We start from the raw sequence: 18,223 nt of genomic DNA, 5'->3' as shown, positions 1-18,223 counted from the left end.
TTCCGGGAACGATCAAAGCGTAGACTGTTTCAGACATTACTCCCATGGAGGAAAGTCCGGATGGTGACTGTTTCATTCAATCCCGATACAATTTCTGTGTTTCATCAACTCTCTGATACTCCACAGATTACAGAATGCCTCCAGATGTGCTTCGGAAACTACTACTGCTCTTCCAGCGAACGATCAAATTGTAGAGTGTTTGAGACATTACTCCCATGGAGGAATGTGCGCATAGTGACTGTTGTATTCTATCCCGATGCAATTTTTGTGTTTTATCAACACTCTGATACTCCACAGATTACAGATTGTCTCCAAATGTGCATCGGAAACTACTACTGGTCTTCCAGGGAACGATCAAAGCGTAAACTCTTTGAGACATTACTCCCATGGACGAAAGTGCGCATGCTGACTGTTGTATTCATTCCCGATACATTTTCTGTGTTTTATCAACACTCTGATAGTCCACAGATTACAGAATGCCACGAGATGTGCATCGGAAACTACTACTGGTCTTCCCGGGAACGATCAAAGCGTAGACTGTTAGAGACATTACTCCCATGGAGGAATGTGCGCATAGTGACTGTTGTATTCAATCCCAATGCAATATCTGTGTTTTATCAACACTCTGATACTCCACAGATTACAGAATGCCTCCAAATGTGCATCGGAAACTACTACTGGTCTTCCCGGGAACGCTCAAAGTGTAGACTGTTTGAGACAATACTCCCATGGAGGAAAGTGCGCATGGTGACTGTTGTATTCAATCCCGATGCATTTTCTGTGTTTCATCAACACTCTGATACTCCACAGATTACAGAAAGCCTCCAGATGTTCATCGGAAACTACTACTGGTCTTCCAGGGAACGATCAAATCGTAGACTGTTTGGGACATTACTCCCATGGAGGAAAGTGCGCATGGTGACTGTTGTATTCAATCCCGATGCAATTTCTGTGTTTCATCAACACTCTGATAGACCACAGATTACAGAATGCCTCCAGATGTTAATCGGAAACAACTACTGGTCTTCCAGGGAACGATCAAATTGTAGAGTGTTTGAGACATTACTCCCATGGAGGAATGTGCGCATATTGACTGTTGTATTCAATCCCGATGCAATTTCTGTGTTTTATCAACACTCTGATACTCCACAGATTACAGAATGCCTCCAAATGTGCATCGGAAACTACTACTGGTCTTCCAGGGAACGATCAAAGCGTAAACTCTTTGAGACATTACTCCCATGGAGGAAAGTGCGCATGGTGACTGTTGTATTCAATCCCGATGCATTTTCTGTGTTTCATCAACACTCTGATAGTCCACAGATTACAGAATGCCACGAGATGTGCATCGGAAACTACTACTGGTCTTCCCGGGAACGATCAAAGCGTAGAATGTTTGAGACATTACTCCCATGGAGGAATGTGCGCATAGTGACTGTTGTATTCAATCCCGATGCAATTTCTGTGTTTTATCAACACTCTGATACTAAACAGATTACAGAAAGCCTCCAGATGTTCATGGGAAACTACTACTGGTCTTCCAGGGAACGATCAAAACGTAGAATGTTTGGGACATGACTCCCATGGAGGAAAGTGCGCATGGTGACTGTTGTATTCAATCCCGATGCAATTTCTGTGTTTCATCAACACTCTGATAGACCACAGATTACAGAATGCATCCAGATGTTAATCGGAAACTACTACTGGTCTTCCCTGTGAACGATCAAAGTGTAGACTGTTAGAGATATTACTCCCATGGAGGAAAGTGCGCATGGTGACTGTTGTAATCAATCCCAATGCAATTTCTGTGTTTCATCAACACTCTGATACTCCACAGATTACAGAATGCCTCCAGATGTGCAGTTGAAACTACTACAGGCCTTCCACTGAACGATCAAAGGGTAGACTATTTGAGACATTGCTCCTATGGAGGAAACTGCGCATGGAGAATGTTGTATTCAATCCCGATGCAGTTTCTGTGTTTCATCAACACTCTGATAGTCCACAGATTACAGGATGCCTCCAGATGTTAATCGGAAACTACTACTGGTCTTCCAGGGAACGATCAAAGCGTAGACTGTTTGAGACATTACTTTTATGGAGGAATGTGCTCATGGTGATTGTTGTATTCAATCCCGATGCAATTTCTATGTTTCATCAACAGTCTGATAGTCCACAGATTACAGAATGCCTCCAGATGTTAATCGGAAACTACTACTGGTCTTCCCGGGAACGATCAATGCGTAGACTGTTTCAGACTTTATTTCCATGGAGGAAAGTGCGGATGGTGACTGTTTTATTCAATCCCGATACAATTTCTGTGTTTCATCAACTCTCTGATACTCCACAGATTACGGAATGCCTCCAGATGGGCATCGGAAACTACTACTGGTCTTCCAGGGAACGATCAAAGCGTAGACTGTTTGAGACATTACTGCCATGGAGGAAAGTGTGCATGGTGACTGTTGTATTCAATCCCGATGCAATTTCTGTGTTTCATCAACACTCTGATACTCCACAGATTACAGAATGCCTCCAGATGTGAAGTTGAAACAACTACTGGCCTTCCACTGAACGATCAAAGCGTACACTGTTTGAGACATTACTTTTATGGAGGAATGTGCTCATGGTGATTGTTGTATTCAATCCCGATTCAATTTCTATGTTTCATCAACACTCTGATAGTCCACAGATTACAGAATGCCTCCAGATGTTAATCGGAAACTACTACTGGTCTTCCCGGGAACGATCAAAGCGTAGACTGTTTCAGACATTACTCCCACGGAGGAAAGTGCGGATGGTGACTCTTTTATTCAATCCCGATACAATTTCTGTGTTTCATCAACTCTCTGATACTCCACAGATTACAGAATGCCTTCAGATGGGCATCTGAAACTACTACTGGTCTTCCAGGGAACGATCAAAGCGTAGACTGTTTGAGACATTACTGCCATGGAGGAAATTGTGCATGGTGACTGTTGTATTCAATCCCAATGCAATCTGTGTTTCATCAACACTCTGATAGTCCACAGATTACAGAATGCCTCCAGATGTTAATCGGAAACTCTTACTGGTCATCCAGGGAACGATCAAAGCGTAGACTGTTTGGGACATTACTCCCATGGAGGAAAGTGCGCATGGTGACTATTGTATTCAATCCCGATGCAATTTCTGTGTTTAATCAATACTCTGATAGTCCACAGATTACAGAATGCCACCAGATGTGCATAGGAAATACTACTGGCCTTCCAGGGAACGATCAATGCGTAGACTGCTTGAGAATTACTCCTATGGGGGAAAGTGCGCATTGTGACTGTTGTATTCAATCCCGAAGCAATTTCTGTGTTTCATCAACACTCTGATAGTCCACAGATTACAGAATGCCTCCAGATGTGCATCAGAAACTACTACTGGTCTTCCAGGGAACGATCAAGGCGTAGACTGTTTGAGACATTACTCAAATGGAGGAAGGTGCACATGGTGAGTGTTGTATTCAATCCCGATACAATTTCTATGTTGCATCAACACTCTGATAGTCCACAGATTACAGAATGCATCCAGATGTGCATCGGAAACTACTACTGGTCTTCCAGGGAACGATCAAAGCGTAGACTGTTTGGGACATTACTCCTATGGAGGAAAGTGCGCATGGTGACTGTTGTATTCAATCCCGATGCAATTTCTGTGTTGCATCAACACTCTGAAAGTCCACAGATTACAGAATGCCTCCAGATGTTAATCATAAACTACTACTGGTCTTCCCTGTGAACGATCAAAGCGTAGACTGTTTCAGACATTACACCCATGGAGGAAAGTGCGGATGGTGACTGTTTTATTCAATCCCGATGCAATTTCTGTGTTTCATCAACCCTCTGATACTCCACAGATTACAGAATGCCTCCAGATGTGCATCGGAAACTACTACTTGTCTTCCAGGGAACGAATAAAGCGTAGACTGTTTGAGACATTGCTTTTATGGAAGAAACAGCGCATGGTGACTGTTGTATGCAATCCCGATGGAATTTCTGTGTTTCATCAACTCTCTGATAGTCCACAGATTACAGAATGCCTCCAGATGTGCATCGGAAAGTAATACTGGTCTTTCCGGGAACGATCAAAGCGTAGACTGCTTGAGACATTACTCCCATGGAGGAAAGTGAGCATGGTGACTGTTTTATTCAATCCCGAGGCAATTACTGTGTTTCATCAACACTCTGATAGTCTAGACATTACAGAAAGCCACCAGAAGTGCATCGGAAACTACTACTGGTCTTCCAGGGAACAATCAAAGCGTAGATTGTTTGAGAAATTACTCCCTTGGAGGGAAGTGCGCATGGTGACTGTTGTATTCAATCCCGATGCATTTTCTGTGTTTCATCAACACTCTGATACACCACAGATTACAGAAAGCCTTCAGATGTTCATCGGAAACTACTACTGGTCTTCCAGGGAACGATCAAAACGTTGACTGTTTGGGACATTACTGCCATGGAGGAAAGTGCGCATAGTGACTGTTGTATTCAATCCCGATGCAATTTCTGTGTTTCATCAACACTCTGATAGTCCACAGATTACAGAATGCCTCCAGATGTTAATCGGAAACTACTAGTGGTCTTCCCAGGAACGATCAAGGCGTAGACTGTTTCAGACATTACTCCCATGGAGGAAAGTGCGGATGGTGACTGTTTTATTCAATCCCGATTCAATTTCTGTGTTTCATCAACTCTCTGATACTCCACAGATTACAGAATGCCTCCAGATGGGCATCGGAAACTACTACTGGTCTTATAGGGAACGATCAAAGCGTAGACTGTTTGAGACATTATGGCCATGGAGGAAAGTGTGCATGGTGACTGTTGTATTCAATCCCGATGCAATTTCGGTGTTTCATCAACACTCTAATAGTCTACAGATTACAGAGTGCCTCCAGATGTTAATCGGAAACTTGTACTGGTCTTCCAGGGAACGATCAAATTGTAGAGTGTTTGAGACATTACTCCCATGGAGGAATGTGCGCATAGTGACTGTTGTATTCAATCGCAATGCAATTTTTGTGTTTTATCAACACTCTGATACTCCACAGATTACAGAATGCCTCCAAATGTGCATCGGAAACTACTACTGGTCTTCCAGGGAACGATCAAAGCGTAAACTCTTTGAGACATTACTCCCATGGAGGAAAGTGCGCATGGTGACTGTTGTATTCAATCCCGATGCATTTTCTGTGTTTCATCAACACTCTGATACTCCACAGATTACAGAAAGCCTCCAGATGTTCATCGGAAACTACTACTGGCTTTCCAGGGAACGATCAAAACGTATACTGTTTGGGACATTACTCCCATGGAGGAAAGTGCGCATGGTGACTGTTGTATTCAATCCCGAAGCAATTTCTGTGTTTCATCAACACTCTGATAGTCCACAGATTACAGAATGCCTCCAGATGTGCATCGGAAACTACTACTGGACTTCCAGGGAACGATCAATGCGTAGACTCTTTGAGACATTACTCAAATTTAGGAAGGTGCACAAGGTGAGTGTTGTATTCAATCCCGATACAATTTCTGTGTTTCATCAACACTCAGATAGTCCACAGATTACAGAATGCATCCAGATGTGCATCGGAAACTACTACTGGTCTTCCAGGGAACGATCAAAGCGTAGACTGTTTGGGACATTACTCCCATATAGGAAAGTGCGCATGGTGACTGTTGTATTCAATCCCGATGCAATTTCTGTGTTGCATCAACACTCTGATAATCCACAGATTACAGAATGACTCCAGATGTTAATCGGAAACTACTACAGGTCTTCCCGGGAACGATCAAAGCGTAGACTGTTTCAGACATTACACCCATGGAGGAAAGTGCGGATGGTGACTGTTTTATTCAATCCCGATGCAATTTCTGTGTTTCATCAACACACTGATAGTCCACAGATTACGGAATGCCTCCAGATGTGCATCGGAAACTACTACTTGTCTTCCAGGGAACGAATAAAGCGTAGACTGTTTGAGACATTGCTTTTATGGAAGAAACAGCGCATGGTGACTGTTGTATTCAATCCCGATGGAATTTCTGTGTTTCATCAACACACTGATAGTCCACAGATTACAGAATGCCTCCAGATGTGCATCGGAAACTACTACTGGTCTTTCTGGGAACGATCAAAGCGTAGACTGCTTGAGACATTACTCCCATGGAGGAAAGTGAGCATGGTGACTGTTTTATTCAATCCCGAGGAAATTACTGTGTTTCATCAACACTCTGATAGTCTAGACATTACAGAATGCCACCAGAAGTGCATCGGAAACTACTACTGGTCTTCCAGGGAACGATCAAAGCGTAGATTGTTTGAGACATTACTCCCTTGGAGGAAAGTGCGCATGGTGACTGTTGTATTCAATCCCGATGCATTTTCTGTGTTTCATCAACACTCTGATACTCCACAGATTTTAGAAAGCCTTCAGATGTTCATCGGAAACTACTACTGGTCTTCCAGGGAACGATCAAAACGTTGACTGTTTGGGACATTACTCCCATGGAGGAAAGTGCGCATGGTGATTGTTGTATTCAATCCCGATGCAATTTCTGTGTTTCATCAACACTCTGATAGTCCACAGATTACAGAATGCCTCCAGATGTTAATCGGAAACTACTACTGGTCTTCCCGGGAACGATCAAAGCGTAGACTGTTTCAGACATTACTCCCATGGAGGAAAGTGCGGATGGTGACTGTTTTATTCAATCCCGATACAATTTCTGTGTTTCATCAACTCTCTGATACTCCACAGATTACAGAATGCCTCCAGATGTTAATCGGAAACTTCTACTGCTCTTCCAGGGAGCAATCAAATTGTAGAGTGTTTGAGACATTACTCCCATGGAGGAATGTGCGCATAGTGACTGTTGTATTCAATCCCGATGCAATTTTTATGTTTTATCAACACTCTGATACTCCACAGATTACAGAATGCCTCCAAATGTGCATCGGAAACTACTACTGGTCTTCCAGGGAACGATCAAAGCGTAAACTCTTTGAGACATTACTCACATGGAGCAAAGTGCGCATGGTGACTGTTGTATTCAATCCCGATGCATTTTCTGTGTTTCATAAACACTCTGATAGCCCACAGATTACAGAATGCCACGAGATGTGCATCGGAAACTACTACTGGTCTTCCCAAGAACGATCAAAGCGTAGACTGTTAGAGACATTACTCCCATGGAGGAATGTGCGCATGGTGACTGTCGTATTCAATCCCGATGCAATTTCTGTGTTTCATCAACACTCTGATACTTCACAGATTACAGAAAGCCTCCAGATGTTCATCGGAAACTACTACTGGTCTTCCAGGGAACGATCAAAACGTAGACTGTTTGGGACATTACTCCCATGGAGGAAAGTGCGCATGGTGACTGTTGTATTCAATCCCGATGCAATTTCTGTGTTTCATCAACACTCTGATAGACCACAGATTACAGAAAGCCTCCAGATGTTAATCGGAAACTACTACTGGTCTTCCCGGGAACGATCAAAGCGTAGACTGTTTCAGACATTACTCCCATGGATGAAAGTGTGGATGGTGACTGTTTTATTCAATCCCGAAACGAAATCTGTGTTTCATCAACTCTCTGATCCTCCACAGATTACAGAATGCCTCCAGATGTGCATCGGAAACTTCTACTGGTCTTCCAGGGAACGATCAAATTGTAGAGTGTTTGAGACATTACTCCCATTGAGGAATGTGCGCATAGTGACTATTGTATTCAATCCCGATGCAATTTCTGTGTTTTATCAACACTCTGATAGTCCACAGATTACAGAATGCCACGAGATGTGCATCGGAAACTACTACTGGTCTTCCCGGGAACGATCAAAGTGTAGACTGTTAGAGATATTACTCCCATGGAGGAATGTGCGCATAGGGACTGTTGTATTCAATCCCGATGCAATTTCTGTGTTTCATCAACTCTCTGATACTCCACAGATTACGGAATGCCTCCGGATGGGCATCGGAAACTACTACTGGTCTTCCAGGGAACGATCAAAGCGTAGACTGTTTGATACATTACTGCCATGGAGGAAAGTGTGCATGGTGACTGTTGTATTCAATCCCGATGCAATTTCTGTGTTTCATCAACACTCTGATAGTCCACAGATTACAGAATGCCTCCAGATGTTAGTCGGAAACTTCTACTGGTCTTCCAGGGAACGATCAAATTGTAGAGTGTTTGAGACATTACTCCCATGGAGGAATGTGCGCATAGTGACTGTTGTATTCAATCCCGATGCAATTTCTGTGTTTTATCAACACTCTGATACTCCACAGATTACAGAATGCCTCCAAATGTGCATCGGAAACTACTACTGGTCTTCCAGGGAACGATAAAAGCGTAAACTCTTTGAGACATTACTCCCATGGAGGAAAGTGTGCATGGTGACTGTTGTATTCAATCCCGATGCATTTTCTGTGTTTCATCAACACGCTGATAGTCCACAGATTACAGAATGCCACGAGATGTGCATCTGAAACTACTACTGGTCTTTCAGGGAATGATCAAAGCGTAAACTCATTGAGACATTACTCCCATGGAGGAAAGTGCGCATGGTGACTGTTGTATTCAATCCCGATGCATTTTCTGTGTTTCATCAACACTCTGATACTCCACAGATTACAGAAAGCCTCCAGATGTTCATCGGAAACTACAACTGGTCTTCCAGGGAACGATCAGAACGTAGACTGTTTGGGACATTAGTCCCATGGAGGAAAGTGCGCATGGTGACTGTTGTATTCAATCCCGAAGCAATTTCTGTGTTTCATCAACACTCTGATAGTCCACAGATTACAGAATGCCTCCAGATGTGCATCGGAAACTACTACTGGTCTTCCAAGGAACGATCAAAGCGTAGACTGTTTGAGACAAACTCAAATGGAGGAAGGTGCACATGGTGAGTGTTGTATTCAATCCCGATACAATTTCTGTGTTTCATCAACACTCTGATAGTCCACAGATTACAGAATGCATCCAGATGTGCATCGGAAACTACTACTGGTCTTCCAGGGAACGATCAAAGCGTAGACTGTTTGGGACATTAGTCCCATATAGGAAAGTGCGCATGGTGACTGTTGTATTCAATCCCGAAGCAATTTCTGTGTTTCATCAACACTCTGATAGTCCACAGATTACAGAATGCCTCCAGATGTGCATCGGAAACTACTACTGGTCTTCCAAGGAACGATCAAAGCGTAGACTGTTTGAGACAAACTCAAATGGAGGAAGGTGCACATGGTGAGTGTTGTATTCAATCCCGATACAATTTCTGTGTTTCATCAACACTCTGATAGTCCACAGATTACAGAATGCATCCAGATGTGCATCGGAAACTACTACTGGTCTTCCAGGGAACGATCAAAGCGTAGACTGTTTGGGACATTAGTCCCATATAGGAAAGTGCGCATGGTGACTGTTGTATTCAATCCCGATGCAATTCCTGTGTTGCATCAACACTCTGATAGTCCACAGATTACAGAATGACTCCAGATGTTAATCGGAAACTACTACTGGTCTTCCTGGAAACGATCAAAGCGTAGACTGTTTCAGACATTACACCCATGGAGGAAAGTGCGGATGGTGACTGTTTTATTCAATCCCGATGCAATTTCTGTGTTTCATCAACACTCTGATAGTCCACAGATTACAGATCGCCTCCAGATGTGCATCGGAAACTACTACTTGTCTTCCAGGGAACGAATAAAGCGTAGACTGTTTGAGACAATGCTTATATGGAAGAAACAGCGCATGGTGACTGTTGTATTCAATCCCGATGGAATTTCTGTGTTTCATCAACACTCTGATAGTCCACAGATTACAGAATGCCTCCAGATGTGCATCGGAAACTACTACTGGTCTTTCCGGGAACGATCAAAGCGTAGACTGCTTGAGACATTACTCCCATGGAGGAAAGTGAGCATGGTGACTGTTTTATTCAATCCCGAGGCAATTACTGTGTTTCATCAACACTCTGATAGTCTAGACATTACAGAATGCCACCAGAAGTGCATCGGAAACTACTACTGGTCTTCCAGGGAACGATCAAAGCGTTGATTGTTTGAGACATTACTCCCTTGGAGGAAAGTGCGCATGGTGACTGTTGTATTCAATCCCGATGCATTTTCTGTGTTTCATCAACACTCTGATACTCAACAGATTTTAGAAAGCCTTCAGATGTTCATCGGAAACTACTACTGGTCTTCCAATGAACGATCAAAACGTTGACTGTTTGGGACATTACTCCCATGGAGGAAAGTGCGCATGGTGACTGTTGTTTTCAATCCCGATGCAATTTCTGTGTTTCATCAACACTCTGATAGTCCACAGATTACAGAATGCCTCCAGATGTTAATCGGAAACTACTACTGGTCTTCCCGGGAACGATCAAAGCGTAGACTGTTTCAGACATTACTCCCATGGAGGAAAGTGCGAATGGTGACTGTTTTATTCAATCCCGATACAATTTCTGTGTTTGATCAACTCTCTGATACTCCACAGATTACAGAATGCCTCCAGATGGGCATCGGAAACTACTACTGGTCTTCCAGGGAACGATCAAACTGTAGACTGTTTGAGACATTACTGCCATGGAGGAAAGTGTGCATGGTGACCGTTGTATTCAATCCCAATGCAACTTCTGTGTTTCATCAACACTCTGATAGTCCACAGATTACAGAATGCCTCCAGATGTTAATCGGAAACTTCTACTGCTCTTCCAGGGAACGATCAAATTGTAGAGTGATTGAGACATTACTCCCATGGAGGAATGTGCGCATAGTGACTGTTGTATTCAATCCCGATGCAATTTTTATGTTTTATCAACACTCTGATACTCCACAGATTACAGAATGCCTCCAGATGGGCATCGGAAACTACTACTGGTCTTCCAGGGAACGATCAAACTGTAGACTGTTTGAGACATTACTCCCATGGAGGAATGTGCGCATAGTGACTGTTGTATTCAATCCCGATGCAATTTTTATGTTTTATCAACACTCTGATACTCCACAGATTACACAATGCCTCCAAATGTGCATCGGAAACTACTACTGGTCTTCCAGGGAACGATCAAAGCGTAAACTCTTTGAGACATTACTCCCATGGAGGAAAGTGCGCATGCTGACTGTTGTATTCAATCCCGATGCATTTTCTGTGTTTCATCAACACTCTGATACTCCACAGATTACAGAAAGCCTCCAGATGTTCATCGGACACTACTACTGGTCTTCCAGGGAACGATCAAAACGTAGACTGTTTGGGACATTACTCCCATGGAGGAATGTGCGTATGGTGACTGATGTATTCAATCCCTATGCAATTTCTGTGTTTCATCAACACTCTGATAGACCACAGATTACAGAATGCCTCCAGATGTTAATCGGAAACTACTACTGGTCTTCCCGGGAACGATCAAAGCGTAGACTGTTTGAGACATACCTCCCGTGGAGGAAAGTGCGCATGGTGACTGTTGTATTCATTCCCGATGCAATTTCTGTGTTTCATCAACACTCTGATAGTCCACAGATTACAGAATGCCTCCAGATGTTAATCGGAAACTTCTACTGGTCTTCCAGGGAACGATCAAATTGTAGAGTGTTTGAGACATTACTCCCATGGAGAAATGTGCGCATAGTGACTATTGTATTCAATCCCGATGCAATTTCTGTGTTTTATCAACACTCTGATAGTTCACAGATTACAGAATGCCACGAGATGTGCATCGGAAACTACTACTGGTCTTCCCGGGAACGATCAAAGTGTAGACTGTTAGAGATATTACTCCCATGGAGGAATGTGCGCATAGTGACTGTTGTATTCCATCCCGATGCAATTTCTGTGTTTCATCAACACTCTGATACTCCACAGCTTACAGAATGCCTCCAGATGTGCAGTTGAAACTACTACAGGCCTTCCACTGAACGATCAAAGCGTAGACTGTTTGAGACATTACTCCTATGGAGGAAACTGCGCATGGAGAATGTTGTATTCAATCCCGATGCAGTTTCTGTGTTTCATCAACACTCTGATAGTCCACAGATTACAGGATGCCTCCAGATGTTAATCGGAAACTACTGCTGGTCTTCCAGGGAACGATCAAAGCGTAGACTGTTTGAGACATTACTTTTATGGAGGAATGTGCTCATGGTGATTGTTGTATTCAATCCCGATGCAATTTCTATGTTTCATCAACACTCTGATAGTCCACAGATTACAGAATGCCTCCAGATGATAATCGGAAACTACTACTGGTCTTCCCGGGAACGATCAATGCGTAGACTGTTTCAGACTTTAATCCCATTTAGGAAAGTTCAAATGGTGACTGTTTTATTTAATCCCGATACAATTTCTGTGTTTCATCAACTCTCTGATACTCCACAGATTACGGAATGCCTCCAGATGGGCATCGGAAACTACTACTGGTCTTCCAGGGAACGATGAAAGCGTAGACTGTTTGATACATTACTGCCATGGAGGAAAGTTTGCATGGTGACTGTTGTATTCAATCCCGATGCAATTTCTGTGTTTCATCAACACTCTGATAGTCCACAGACTACAGAATGCCTCCAGACGTTAATCGGAAACTTCTACTGGTCTTCCAGGGAACGATCAAATTGTAGAGCGTTTGAGACATTACTCCCATGGAGGAATGTGCGCATAGTGACTGTTGTATTCAATCCCGATGCAATTTCTGTGTTTTATCAACACTCTGATACTCCACAGATTACAGAATGCCTCCAAATGTGCATCGGAAACTACTACTGGTCTTCCAGGGAACGATCAAAGCGTAAACTCTTTCAGACATTACTCCCATGGAGGAAATTGCGCATGGTGACTGTTGTATTCAATCCCGATGCATTTTCTGTGTTTCATCAACACTCTGATAGTCCACAGATTACAGAATGCCACGAGATATGCATCGGAAACTACTACTGGTCTTCCCGGGAACGATCAAAGCGTAGACTGTTTGAAACATTACTCCTATGGAGGAATGTGCGCATAGAGACTGTTGTATTCAATCCCGATGTAATATCTGTGTTTTATCAACACTCTGATACTCCACAGATTACAGAATGCCTCCAGATGTGCAGTTGAAACTCCTACTGGCCTTCCAGGGAACGATCAAAGCGTAAACTCTTTGAGACATTACTCCCATGGAGGAAAGTGCGCATATTGACTGTTGTATTCAATCCCGTTGCATTTTCTGTGTTTCATCAACACTCTGATAGTCCACAGATTACAGAATGCCACGAGATGTGCATCGGAAACTACTACTGGTCTTCCCGGGAAGGATCAAAGTGTAGTCTGTTTGACATATTACTCCCATGGAGGAAAGTGAGCATGGTGACTGTTGTATTCAATCCCGATGCAATTTCTGTGTTTCATCAACACTCTGATAGTCCACAGATTACAGAATGCCACGAGATGTGCATCGGAAACTACTACTAGTCTTCCCGGGAACGATCAAAGCGTAGACTGTTTGAGACATTACTCCCATGGAGGAATGTGCGCATTGTGACTGTTGTATTCAATCCCGATGCAATTTCTGTGTTTTATCAACACTCTGATACTCCACAGATTACAGAATGCCTCCAAATGTGCATCGGAAACTACTACTGGTCTTCCAGGGAACGATCAAAGCGTAAACTCTTTCAGACATTACTCCTTTGGAGGAAATTGCGCATGGTGACTGTTGTATTCAATCCCGATGCATTTTCTGTGTTTCATCAACACTCTGATAGTCCACAGATTACAGAATGCCACGAGATGTGCATCGGAAACTACTACTGGTCTTCCCGGGAACGATCAAAGCGTAGACTGTTAGAGACATTACTCCCATGGACAAATGTGCGCATAGTGACTGTTGTATTCAATCCCAATGCAATTTCTGTGTTTTATCAACACTCTGATACTCCACAGATTACAGAATGCCTCCAAATGTGCATCGGAAACTACTACTGGTCTTCCTGGGAACGATGAAAGTGTAGACTGTTTGAGACATTACTCTTATGGAGGAATGTGCGCATGGTGAGTGTTGTATTCAATCCCGATGCATTTTCTGTGTTTCATCAACCCTCTGATACTCCACAGATTACAGAAAGCCTCCAGATGTTCATCGGAAACTACTACTGGTCTTCCAGGGAACGATCAAAACGTAGACTGTTTGGGACATTACTCCCATGGAGGAATGTGCGCATGGTGACTGTTGTATTCAATCCCAATGCAATTTCTGTGTTTCATCAACACTCTGATAGACCACAGATTACAGAATGCCTCCAGATGTTAATCGGAAACTACTACTGGTCGTCCCGGGAACGATCAAAGCGTAGACTGTTTCAGACATTACTCCCATGGAGGAAAGTGCGGATGGTGACTGTTTTATTCAATCCCGAAACAAAATCTGTGTTTCATCAACTCTCTGATACTCCACAGATTACAGAATGCCTCCAGATGGGCATCGGAAACTACTACTGGTCTACCAGGGAACGATCAAAGCGTAGACTGTTTGAGACATTACTGCCATGGTGGAAAGTGTGCATGGTGACTGTTGTATTCAATCCCGATGCAATTTCTGTGTTTCATCAACACTCTGATAGACCACAGATTACAGAATGCCTCCAGATGTTAATCGGAAACTTCTACTGGTCTTCCAGGGAATGATCAATTTGTAGAGTGTTTGAGACATTACTCCCATGGAGGAATGTGCGCATGCTGACTATTGTATTCAATCCCGATGCAATTTCTGTGTTTTATCAACACTCTGATGGTCCACAGATTACAGAATGCCACGAGATGTGCATCAGAAACTACTACTGGTCATCCCGGGAACGATCAAAGTGTAGACTGTTAGAGATATTACTCCCATGGAGGAATGTGCGCATAGTGACTGTTGTATTCAATCCCGATGCAATTTCTGTGTTTCATCAACACTCTGATACTCCACAGATTACAGAATGCCTCCAGATGTGCAGTTGAAACTACTACAGGCCTTCCACTGAACGATCAAAGCGTAGACTGTTTGAGACATTACTCCTATGGAGGAAACTGCGCATGGAGAATGTTGTATTCAATCCCGATGCAGTTTCTGTGTTTCATCAACACTCTGATAGTCCACAGATTACAGGATGCCTCCAGATGTTAATCGGAAACTACTACTGGTCTTCCAGGGATCGATCAAAGCGTAGACTGTTTGAGACATTACTTTTATGGAGGAATGTGCTCATGGTGATTGTAGTATTCAATCCCGATGCAATTTCTATGATTCATCAACACTCTGATAGTCCACAGATTACAGAATGCCTCCAGATGATAATCGGAAACTACTACTGGGCTTCCCGGGAACGATCAATGCGTAGACTGTTTCAGACATTAATCCCATTTAGGAAAGTGCAAATGGTGACTGTTTTATTCAATCCCGATACAATTTCTGTGTTTCATCAACTCTCTGATACTCCACAGATTACGGAATGCCTCCAGATGGGCATCGGAAACTACTACTGGTCTTCCAGGGAACGATCAAAGCGTAGACTGTTTGATACGTTACTGCCATGGAGGAAAGTGTGCATGGTGTCTGTTGTATTCAATCCCGATGCAATTTCTGTGTTTCATCAACACTCTGATAGTCCACAGATTACAGAATGCCTCCAGATGTTAATCGGAAACTTCTACTGGTCTTCCAGGGAACGATCAAATTGTAGAGTGCTTGAGACATTACTCCCATGGAGGAATGTGCGCATAGTGACTGTTGTATTCAATCCCGATGCAATTTCTGTGATTTATTAACACTCTGATACTCCACAGATTACTGAATGCCTCCAAATGTGTATCGGAAACTACTACTGGTCTTCCAGGGAACGATCAAAGCGTAAACTCTTTCAGACATTACTCCCATGGAGGAAATTGCGCATGGTGACTGTTGTATTCAATCCCGATGCATTTTCTGTGTTTCATCAACACTCTGATAGTCCACAGATTACAAAATACCACGAGATGTGCATCGGAAACTACTACTGGTCTTGCCGGGAACGATCAAAGCGTAGACTGTTTGAAACATTACTCCCATGGAGGAATGTGCGCATAGTGACTCTTGTATTCAATCCCGATGCAATTTCTGTGTTTTATCAACACTCTGATACTCCACAGATTACAGAATGCCTCCAGATGTGCAGTTGAAACTACTACTGGCCTTCCAGGGAACGATCAAAGCGTAAACTCTTTGAGACATTACTCCCATGGAGGAAAGTGCGCATGGTGACTGTTGTATTCAATCCCGATGCATTTTCTGTGTTTCATCAACACTCTGATAGTCCACAGATTACAGAATGCCACGAGATGTGCATCGGAAACCACTACTGGTCTTTACGGGAACGATCAAAGTGTAGACTGTTTGAGATATTACTCCCATGGAGGAAAGTGCGAATGGTGACTGTTGTATTCAATCCCGATGCAATTTCTGTGATTCATCAACACTCTGATAGTCCACAGATTACAGAATGCCACGAGATGTGCATCGGAAACCACTACCGGTCTTCCCGGGAACGATCATAGCGTAGACTGTTTGAGACATTACTCCCATGGAGGAATGTGCGCATTGTGACTGTTGTATTCAATCCCGATGCAATTTCTGTGTTTTATCAACACTCTGATACTCCACAGATTACAGAATGCCTCCAAATGTGCATCGGAAACTACTACTGGTCTTCCAGGGAACGATCAAAGCCTAAACTCTTTCAGACATTACTCCCATGGTGGAAATTGCGCATGGTGACTGTTGTATTCAATCCCGATGCATTTTCTGTGTTTCATCAACACTCTGATAGTCCACAGATTACAGAATGCCACGAGATGTGCATCGGAAACTACTACTGGTCTTCCCGGAAACGATCAAAGCGTAGACCGTTTGAAACATTACTGCCATGGAGGAATGTGCGCATAGTGACTGTTGTATTCAATCCCGATGCAATTTGTGTTTTATCAACACTCTGATACTTCACAGATTACAGAATGCCTCCAGATGTGCAGTTGAAACTACTACTGGCCTTCCAGGGAACGATCAAAGCGTAAACTCTTTGAGACATTACTCCTATGGAGGAAAGTGCGCATGGTGACTGTTGTATTCAATCCCGATGCATTTTCTGTGTTTCATCAACACTCTGATAGTCCACAGATTACAGAATGCCACGAGATGTGCATCGGAAACTACTACTGGTCTTCCCGGGAACGATCAAAGTGTAGACTGTTTGAGATATTACTCCCATGGAGGAAAGTGCGCATGGTGACTGTTGTATTCAATCCCGATGCAATTTCTGTGTTTCATCAACACTCTGATACTCCACAGATTACAGAATGCCTCCAGATGTGAAGTTGAAACTACTACTGGCCTTCCACTGAACGATCAAAGCGTAGACTGTTTGAGACATTACTTTTATGGAGGAATGTGCTCATGGTGATTGTTGTATTCAATACCGATTCAATTTCTATGTTTCATCAACACTCTGATAGTCCACAGATTACAGAATGCCTCCAGATGTTAATCGGAAACTACTACTGGTCTTCCCGGGAACGATAAATGCGTAGACTGTTTCAGACATTACTCCGAAGGAGGAAAGTGCGGATGGTGACTGTTTTATTCAATCCCGATACAATTTCTGTGTTTCATCAACTCTCTGATACTGCACAGATTACGGAATTCCTCCAGATGGGCATCGGAAACTACTACTGTTCTTCCAGGGAACGATCAAAGCGTAGACTGTTTGAGACATTACTGCCATGGAGGAAAGTGTGCATGGTGACTGTTGTATTCAATCCCGATGCAATTTCTCTGTTTCATCAACACTCTGATAGACCACAGATTACAGAATGCCTCCAAATCTGCATCGGAAACTACTACTGGTCTTCCAGGGAACGATCAAAGCGTAAACTCTTTGAGACATTACTCCCATGGAGGAAAGTGCGAATGGTGACTGTTGTATTCAATCCCGATGCATTTTCTGTGTTTCATCAACACTCTGATAGTCCACAGATTACAGAATGTAACGAGATGTGCAACGGAAACTACTACTGGTCTTCCCGGGAACGATCAAAGCGTAGACTGTTTGAGACATTACTCCCATGGAGGAATGTGCGAATAGTGACTGTTGTATTCAATCCCGATGCAATTTCTGTGTTTT

Source organism: Schistocerca gregaria, unplaced genomic scaffold (assembly GCF_023897955.1).
Source record: "Schistocerca gregaria isolate iqSchGreg1 unplaced genomic scaffold, iqSchGreg1.2 ptg000333l, whole genome shotgun sequence".
In the NCBI taxonomy this organism is placed as follows: Eukaryota; Metazoa; Arthropoda; class Insecta; order Orthoptera; family Acrididae; genus Schistocerca; species Schistocerca gregaria.
The sequence above is the reverse complement of the archived record's forward strand: the minus strand, read 5'-3'. Positions refer to the sequence as shown.